The sequence below is a fragment of the Alexandromys fortis genome, unplaced genomic scaffold, assembly GCF_014885135.2.
Source record: "Alexandromys fortis isolate MF-2015 unplaced genomic scaffold, M_Fortis_MF-2015_v1.1 scaffold_195, whole genome shotgun sequence".
Lineage (NCBI taxonomy): Eukaryota > Metazoa > Chordata > Mammalia > Rodentia > Cricetidae > Alexandromys > Alexandromys fortis.
Genome location: NW_026068105.1, coordinates 296,267 through 305,032, shown reverse-complemented (window position 1 = coordinate 305,032; position 8,766 = coordinate 296,267).

Genomic DNA, 8,766 nt, shown 5'->3' with positions numbered 1-8,766 from the left:
ACATAAACACACAATAAAATAAAATAAAATAAAATAAAATAAAATAAAATAAAATAAAATAAAAAACATATTGTTAAAAAGAAAAGAGAAACAGAGCTGGCACGGTGGCTTAAACAGCAATCCCAGCACTTTGCTGGTGGAGGCAGGAAGTCTGTGAGTCTGAGGTTAGCCTTAATTACATAGTGAGAGCCTACCATTAATTCATAAATAAGTAATAAATATTTTCAAAAGGAAAGGGGTGGGTTGAAAACTAACCATTTAAAATACACAAACAATATCTATGAGTGCATATCTGTGAGATTTTAATTTATATACAGGTGTTTTCCAAGTGCTCCTTAGAAGGCTTACATTGGTCTTTTAGGATTTAAGTCAAGGGTTCAGCTGCTAGAGGCCAAAAAAAAAAGAAACAAAACAAAACAAAACAAAACAAAAAACACCAGATACGTTAGTCTCAAAAGAGACACAATAGAACTAGCAGCTGCATGGAATCAATAAAAGCCAAACACAATAGAATAATCTTGTTAAAGTCCTGGAAACAACAAACAGACACAAAAAAAGTAATCTAGAAGTTGATTTCCAGCAAAAATGCCTTTTAAAAATGAAAGTGAATCCAGCCACATACATACAGCAAATTGAGTTTTGTCAAGCGCACAGAAGCAATTCTGGGGGAAAAAGACTTTGTCCAAAAGAAAAAAGAAATGGTGCTGGAACAACTGCACAGGCACAGGCACAAAACCCGAAGCTTGAATTTAACCCCCTATTTTATTAAAAAATTCAAAATGAATCAACTCTTTCAGATGCCACATATAAGTGAGATCATCTGCCATTTGTCTCTCTGCGGATGGCTTCAGTTAAGATGGTACCCTCCAGTCAGACATCACAAATGGCAGGGTTGCTTTCCATTTAAAGGCCAAACAGCATTCATGGTGCATGCATACCATCTTTGCCTCATCCATTCACCTGCGAGTTATTCTATTTGTACGCTACTGTGTGCAGTGCTAGAAGGACCATAGGAGTATACCTATCTTTTCAACACACTGATTTCATTTCCTGAAGTTTACCTCGTAGAGACAGGATGGTGGTTGCTTAGGGCAGAGGATAGAAAGCAAAGAAAGGAGGCTGGCAAGATATTGGTGGAAGGACACAGAATCTCAGTTACTGACAAGTGAGTTCAAGGGACCTATTGTATAGCAGGATAACTATGGTTATGGGCAATATGTTGTAGTTTTGAAAAATGCTGACAGAGCCAGGCATGTTGGCACATACCACTGTATAATACCCATACTTGGGAGGCTGAGACAGGAGAACTGCTCTAAGTGTAAAGCATACTGAGGTAGTTTGTAAATTCCAGGCCAGCTAGGGCTACGTAGCAAGCTACTTTTGCCTACATGTGTGTCATGGCATATGTGTGCATGCACATACACACTTACAATAAATATATGGTAATATACACAATAAATATATGTATTTTTAAAAAATGCATCATAGAGCAATGGAAACTAGAAAATCTTTGAGGTCCCTAAGCAGGCAGAGTGCCAACACAACATTAAATTTATAATACTGCAAAGAAAAAAATGGCTAAACTGGATCTCATTAAAATAACAACTCCTGTTCTGTTAAAGAGACTTTGAGTCAGAGAAACGATTTCCATGAGACAAAGGACAAATACCGGTATCTAGATTATAGAGTCCTCAAAATGCAACAGCAAAAACCAAACAAGAAAAAAGAGAAGTAGATATGCCAACCAGTTAGGAAATGGGCAAAGGACACGAGCAAACACCTCACCCATGGGAGTATACAGATGGCAAATCAGCACATGGGAAGATGTTCAGCATCTCCAGCGACATTCCATTGCTAGGTCTGCCATAACAAAATATCGCAGGCTGTGTGAGTTAAACAGTACAAATAATTGTCTCATAATTCTGGCAGCTAGAGAGCCAAGACCACGATGTTAACAGTGCTGGGTTTTGAAGCCTGTCTCCTCATCTTGGAGATGGCTTCCTTCCCATGGCTTCTTCATGTCCTCATCCTTCTGTTTACACACACCCCTGGTGTCTAACCTTCTTTTCTTAACAAAATTAAAATATTTAAAAAATATCTGTATTTATTCTTTGAAATTTTCATGTAGGTATACAATGTACTGGTAATATTTACCCCTCACTCCTCACTCCAACCCCCTCCCCCCAGTACTCCCCAGTGCCCTGTGAACGCTTTCCCCATGCATGCTGGAATTTTTTTTATCAATTACTCAAAAACAACTTCAGATAATTTTACATATGTATAAAATTGTGCAGGTCTGTCTTTCTTGACCCGAAACAATTTGTTGTTGGATTAACACCCCAATGTAAAGGCCTCATTTTTAAATTAAATATATTGTTCAACAACATCCTGATGATTCTTATCCTCCACTCTCTCCTTTCTCCTTCCCAGCCCCTTTAAGACTGGGCTTGAGCACAGTCAGTCATGAATGAGGGCAAGACTCATGGGAACCTGTCTCTCCCTGGGGCACTACTGGCCCTGGGACAAGGCCTTATATTTGATTTAATCAACTCCTTAAAAGCTTTGTTTCCAAATATCATCAAATTATGAGGTAATGGAGATTGGATTTTAATATCTGAACTTGAGGTGGACATGGGATCATCTCATAACAAAGAATAAGATCATAAAATGGTGGTCAATATTAAGCATCAAGGCAAGACAAATTAAAACCTGCAACTAAGTATTACTATATCCTAAGAGAGCTGTAATGAAAAGACAGAAAAGAACAGGTGCTAGCAAGGATGTAGAGACAGTGGAAACCCGATCCAGTAGTACTGAAAATGTAAAGCTGCTTAAGCACATTAGAGAACAATCTGCCAGTGCCTTAAAATATTCAACACGGAGTTACCATATGCCTCAGTAATTCTATTTCTAGATATATAAATACCTCAAAGAAATGCATAAATATGGGCACAAAAACCCAAATACAAGAATCCTCATAGACACATTATTTATAATACTCCCAAATTGGACAGGCAAATTTCCATCAAAAGTAGAAGGACTTTTTTTTTTTAACTATATCTATACAATGAAATCTCACAGTATAATAAAGGGAGCTGTGTTGAGACACCATAGGAGAGCATTCCATAAGCACAATGCTGAGTCAAAGAAGCTAAACACGAAAGAATACATATTTATTTCATCAGGACTGTGAGATTCCATGTATATAGTTTTCAAAAATCTGCAAAACAATTTTGTGGTTTTAGAAATCAATCACTATTATTTTATCTCTGGAGGGAAGGGAAAGGGCTAAGGCTCAGCAGGGGGCAGGGCTCTATAATGTATCCAAGAAATATGTCCATTCAGCAAGACTGCATCCGTTGAACTGTGTGCTTGGGGTTCATAGAGCAAAATAAGTCACTTAGAATTTCCAGGGCCTGTGACTGGGGTCCTAGTTTTGACAGAGGGAAGTGGACATGGATGCCCACACCCAACCAAGAATCTATCTCCAATTGAGATCTCCTTGCAAAGGAAAACTGAGTTTTCTTTAATGGAGAATCACTGGGTACATTTACCACACTTACAAATGGGCCTCATGATCAGCAGTAGATGGCCAAGCCAAGACAAACTCAATGGTATTTTTTGGAGACTTTTTGTTTCATATTGCTTTGCCTAGACATGTTCTGTCTTACTGGTTAAGAATTGTAAAATATCCCCCAAATTATTTAAAAAAAAAAAAAAACAAAGTCGGGCATGGTAGTGAGGCAGGTGGCACTGAGGAGGTAGAGGCAGGAGGATTATGAGTTTGAGGCCAGTCTTAACTACAGGATACAGGAAAGTTCCATCAATTCCTAAAACTCAGGTTGCTTCTTTGTGGTCACATCTACCAGTAAGTATCCTGGGGCAACCATTGGGCTCTTCTTTGTCACTATAGATTTGGCTTTTCAAGAATATCTGTTTAGACTTTGTTATTTGAAAATAATGTAATATATGTAAAGAAAACAGTTGAGCAGTACTGAGAATCAGCACAAGGATTTACACCAAGAAGCATACAGAAGGACACACCTTAGGGGCAGCCAGGACTGCTCCTCACTGAAGTATATATCAAGAGAAGATAGGGCATGTCCTGCCTTACAGAATTCTTCACTTATTAATTTTTATGGTGCTGAGATTATAACACAGGGCAATATACGTGTGCTCTACCAATGACTATATCACCACCCTAAACAATTTTTTGAATAAGGCTATGTACATAAATAAATCTGAAGATTTATTCCAGTTATTTATCTTTTTGTTTTCTTTTTTTTTTTTTTTTGAAAGTCTGTCTGTGTAGCCCTGGCTGCCCTCAAACTCAAGGAAATCCACTTGCCTCTGCCTCCTGAGTGCTAGGATTAAAGGCCTTCACCACCATACCCATCTTATGGCTGGGAGATTTTAATGAAGTTGATCAGATCAGAAAGTCTTTTCAAAAAATCAGGACAATTGAATATCTGCCATATAAAGTCACCTCAAAATGGACTAAAGTTTATAAAACTCTATGAAATTGCCATAAGCAGTTTCCTGACTATGAATCCAAAAAAACAAAACAAAACAAAACAAAACAAAACAAAACCAGGCAACAACAAAACCATGGGATTGCATCAAACTAAAAACACTGGTATCATTGAGGAAACAGCCAGGAGAGTAAGGAAACCCACAGATTAGAAGAAAGTACTTGCAATCTATTCACCTGATAAAGGGCCAATATTCAAAACATGTAAAATGTAAACTCCTTAGCTAGAGAAACCTGTTTAAAATGATTGCCTTCATCTAGTTCACTTGCTATAACAAATATGCCAGGTACAGAAAGACAAATAACATAAAGGTACATGTACATTTTAAAAAGTTCAACTGAAAGAAGTTGATACAAGAATGGTTTGTTTTCCTTCAAGCCATCATTCAGGTGCACTCAGAGCACTGGAGGTCACAGCCTCATAGGTGAGGAGGAAATGAGGAAAGATGGTATGAGGGTCAAAGTGAAATGTTTTATGGATTTATTGAAGAGCATAGGGATCATAGTTAATCATGATGTAATATGTGTTTTAAATTTCCAGAAAGAGTACATTTTAAGTATTCTTTTTTTTTCATTTTAAGTATTCTTATCACAAAAAGAATTTGAAGTGTTATATGCTAACTTGCTTAATTTATTCATTCCAATATACACAAATGAAATTTTCACATTGTGTTCCATAAATATACACAATTATTGTTGAAGAAATTTTAGTAATAGAGGAGTTACTTCTACTGAATATTGTTAAAGAAATGACGAAAAATCCAGAGAGGATGGAAGACAAAAACTAGAAATTCATGGGTTCCCATTTCAGTCTTGCTGTATTCCACTGTTGGTATTTTACAAACCAGGGATCAGACAAAGAGCCCATTTTTAATCACTTGCAGTGTTGTCATTCATATCTTGATTCAGGAGAGAGGAACAATTAATAACCTGTGGCCTTTGACTGCTAGTGTAAATAAGAGCTCTAGATAACTACAACTTTTAATTGCAATCATATAAGGAGATTCCTCCAGGAGTGGTAGGCAAGGAAGTGAGACAGCCTCACTAGTTGAAATCAGACACTTAGGATACCAGCGATCATGAACTACAGAATAAGCAATTCTAATATGTTCCGGAGGTCATAAGATAGTATAGGTGGGATGGAACAAGATTATTTTTTTATGACATGATAGAACCTTGGAATATCTTTTTTTTTATTTTAAACTCTATTTCTTTTACTTTTACTTTTCATTTTTGATTTTTTTTAATTTTTTATTGTGAAAAAGAAAAAAAAAGTTTCCGCCTCCTCCCAGCCTCCCATTTCCCTCCCCCTCCTCCCAACCTTCTCCCCCTCCCCCCACTCCTCTCCCCCTCCCTCTCCAGTCCAAAGAGCAGTCAGGGTTCCCTGCCCTGTGGAAAGTCCAAGGTCCTCCCCCCTCCATCCATGTCTAGGAAGGTGAACATTCAAACTGGCTAGGCTCCCACAAAGCCAGAACATGATTAATTTTCCCTTACTTACTCTCTTAGAATGTATGCAAAATAAGCTACTTTTCATAAAATATATTATTAGAAATTAAATAAATTAGAAAAATTCAAACACATGTAATGGAAATAAAAAAAACATTGTTCACTGGAATTTCAGGGGGTCCTTGTTGTAAGAGGCCCCTTGTTCGTTCCTGGTTGCCTAGAACTGAAATAATCACACAGAAACTATATTATTTGCAATATTGTTTGGCCAATAGCTTAAGCATATTTCTGGCTTACTCTTATATCTTAAATTAATTCATTTCTATTGTTTTATATTTTACCATGAGGCCTGTGGCCTACAGGCTAGGTTCTAGCTGGCAGCTCATGGCTTTCCCCTCTGGCGGCTCTATGGTGTCTCTCAACTTCGCCTTCTTTCTCCCAGCATTCAGTTCAGTTGTCCCTGCCTAGCTCTACTCTGCCCTATCACAGGCAAAGCCAGCTTCTTTATTCATTAACCAATAAAAGCAACACATATACAGAAGGACTTCCCACACTAGGCCCTGGGAAAAAATGGTCACAGGCCTAGTAGGATTCCCCACTCAAAAATGTTAAGGGAGTGAGGGAGGGAGTATACAGTTTCTCAAAATGTTTCATATTAAAGGAGAAGTCATATATGAAGAGGGCAACCTTTCCAAAACATGTGATCCTCAGGGGATCAACTTTAAGATAAAAAGAAAGAGTTGGCCCAGTGAGTTGGAAGATGTTCATGTGTTCCTTGATGTGACCTTCTATGACCTAACAGATCATGAGAGAATGTGGTTTCATTTCTGTTAGAGGTGGTAGAGCTTTGGGTCACAGTCTTAGCAGTCATAACGACTAGTTTTATATCAATATGTCACAAGCTGGAATCATTTGAGAGGAGGCAATCTCAATTAAGAAAAAAGAGGCTCCTTATGGAGTTTGATAGCCATTTGGGCAAGAAACTGTTCTTGCCTGGACTGTTGCATAAACTGGACACAGAGAACCCACAGAGAGAGGACTGCTGAACTTGCCTAAAGGTGAGATGGTCTTTCGGGGTTCCTGCTTCATGAAAGAGTCTGCGAGACATTCTGTAGGACACAGCAAAAAGTGACTGAACTGTCTTTAAAATTTCCTGCTTCATGGAAATGTCTGCTGGATACTATGGGCCTGAAGGCCAAAGATGGATGCCCCAATGGTACAGAGGAACTTTGGGTGACTGTCCAGGCAGCGAGATGTCTCTGTCATTTCTAGAGTTTTGGGTTTCTTGTTTGTTTAGGTAATATTATATCCTTCTGGAGTCTTTGATGGAGTTAAAGAATGGATAGATAGTTATAGTTTTCCTTAGTTATGATAAAAGATAAAGTAGATATAAATATTGTAACTGTAATTCTTGCTTGATAACTGTTTTGTTATATGCAATTTTACTATGTTAAAATAAAAGCCTTCTTTTTTGTTTAAACAGAAAAAGGGGAAATGATGGGGGAGAATCTTCTGTTTTATATTAATTTCATTGGTTAAATAAAGAGACTGCTTGGCCCTAATAGGACAGAAAATTAGGTAGGCGGAGTAGACAAAACAAAATGCTGGGAGAAAGAAGCTGAGTCAGAGTCGCCATGATTCTCCCACTCCAGACAGACGCAGGTTAAGGTCTTCCCTGGTAAGTCACCTCGTGGGCTACACAGATTATTAAAAATGGGTTAGATCAATATGTAAGAGCTGGCCAATAAGAGGCTGGAACTAATGGGTCAAGCAGTGTTTAAAAGAATAGTTTCCGTGTTATTATTTCCGGGTATAAAGCTAGCCGTGTGGGCAGCCGGATGCCAGGAACGTAGCCCGCCGCTCTTATTACAACAGGCTCTATACAAAATCAGGTTGAGCAAGCCCCAAGGAGCACCTCTCCAAGGCCTCTGTATCAGCTCTTGCCTCCAGGTTCCTGCGTTGTTTGAGTTCCTGTCCTGCCTCTTTTCAGTGATGAACAGCAACAAAGAAGTGGAAGCCAAACCAACCCTTTCCTTCCCAAGTTGGTTTTGGCCATGATGTTTATCACAGCAATAGTAACCCTAACTAAGACAGAAGCCTCATAAAGCCTGGGAATATTTGGAAGCAGTGATTGATCCAGGAAAACATGAGAACAGCGACAGAATCATTTGAGTAGTTCTTGGTTTCCTGTGATTCTGGAATTGAGGCTCAGGAAAAATATGCTCTTCACTAAAGGAGAAATGCCTTGGCTTTCTGTCCAACTCTATTTCCATTCTCTAATAATTTGAACAGTAAACACACTTGAAATGGAGGGATGGCTTAGTGGTTAGGAGCACTGGCTGCTCTTCCAACAGACCCAGGCTCGGTTTCCATCACCCACACGGCAGCTCAGAATCATCTGTAACTCCAGTTCCAGGGGATCTGATGCCCCCTCCAGCCTGTGAGTGACAGGTACACAAGTGTTCCACAGACATATATGCAGCCAAAACACCCATACACAAAATAAAATTAAAAAAATGTTTAAAAACCAGATAAATCATAAGCAACTTCAAAACACTGGAAAGATCATGATCTTAAGAACAAGAAGCTGGAGGCAGGGCTCAGGGGCTAAGAGCACTTGCTACTCTTTCAGGGGAACCAAGTTTAGTTTCCAGTGTCTACATGGTAGCTCACAAACACCTGTAACTCCAGTTCTAGGGGATCTGATATCCTCTCTGGCCTTAGTGCTCACCAGACATGAATGTGGTACAGATACATAGGCAAACACTTATGCACATAAAATCAAAAGA